The sequence below is a fragment of the Felis catus genome, chromosome D1 (assembly GCF_018350175.1).
Source record: "Felis catus isolate Fca126 chromosome D1, F.catus_Fca126_mat1.0, whole genome shotgun sequence".
In the NCBI taxonomy this organism is placed as follows: Eukaryota; Metazoa; Chordata; class Mammalia; order Carnivora; family Felidae; genus Felis; species Felis catus.
In genome coordinates, this window is record NC_058377.1 from 39,209,504 (window position 1) to 39,210,824 (window position 1,321).

Sequence of the window (1,321 nt, forward strand, 5' to 3'; positions counted from 1 at the left end):
AGACTCTTAACTGTAGAGAGAAACTGATGGTTACCAGAGAGGAGGCGGAGGGGGGGGGGGGGTGTGAAACAGGTGAAGGGGATTAAGAGTACATTTATGGTGATGAGCAATGAGTAATAAATAGAATTGTTGAATCGCTGTATTATACACCTGAAACTAATATAACACCGCATGTTAACTGTACTGGAATTAAAATAAAAGTCAAAAATTAAAATTCAGAAAAACAAAAAAAGAAAACAAAAATATAATAAGCACTGGTGAGTATGTGAAAAAATTGGAACCCTTACAAAATAGTTCTTGCTATGAAAAACATGGAGGATCCTCATAAAGTTAAAAATAGAACTACCAGATGATCCATCAGTCCCACTTATGGGCACTTATTCAAAAGAATTGAAATTAGGATCTTGAAGAGATAATTAGTTCTCCTATGTTCATTCCAGCCCTATTCACTTATATCGAAGGTGTGGAAACAATCTAAATGTCTATCAACAGATGAATAGATTTTGTAAAATGTGATATACGCATGCGATGGAACACTATTCAGTCTTTTTTAAGAGAGGAAATTCTGGGGGCAACTGGGAGGCTCAGTCGGTTGAGCATCCAACTTTGCCTCGGGTCATGATCTCACAGTTCATGAGTTCGAGCCCCACGTCGGGCTCTGGGTTGACAAGCTGAGAGTCTGGAGCCTGCTTCAGATTCTGTGGCTCCCTCTCTCTTTGCCCCTCCCCCACTCCCTCTCTCTCTCTCTCTCTCTCTCTCTCTCTCTCTCTCAAAGGTAAATAAACACTAAAAAAAAAAAAAAAAAAGGAAATTCTGTCACATAAAATAGTATGGATGAACCTAGAGGACTTCTTTGAAATAGGTCACAGAAAGACAGATACCTCATGATTTTACTTACATAAGGGACCTAACATAGTCCCATTTATACAACCAGAGAACAGAATGGTGGTTGCTGGGCCTGGGAGGAAGGGGAAAAGAGGAGTTACTAATCAATGGGCATAAAATCTCAATTAATCAAAGTGAATAAACTGTAGGGAGCTTCTGTACAACATCGTACCTATGGAGTAAAATTATGCATTGGGTACTTAAAAATTTGTTGTTGGGTAGAGCTCATGTTAAGTGTTCATACCATGATAAAAATAAAATAAATAAAATAAAATAAAAATTAAATTAAATTAAATTAAATTAAAATAAAATAAAATAACAAAATAAAATATAAGTTTCTGCTTCATATTGAAATGGCCATCCTTCAGGGCAATGTTCTGCCAGCAGGCAGTAAAGCCCTGGAGAGCAGGGACAGCTGTGATAACTGTGCACCTGC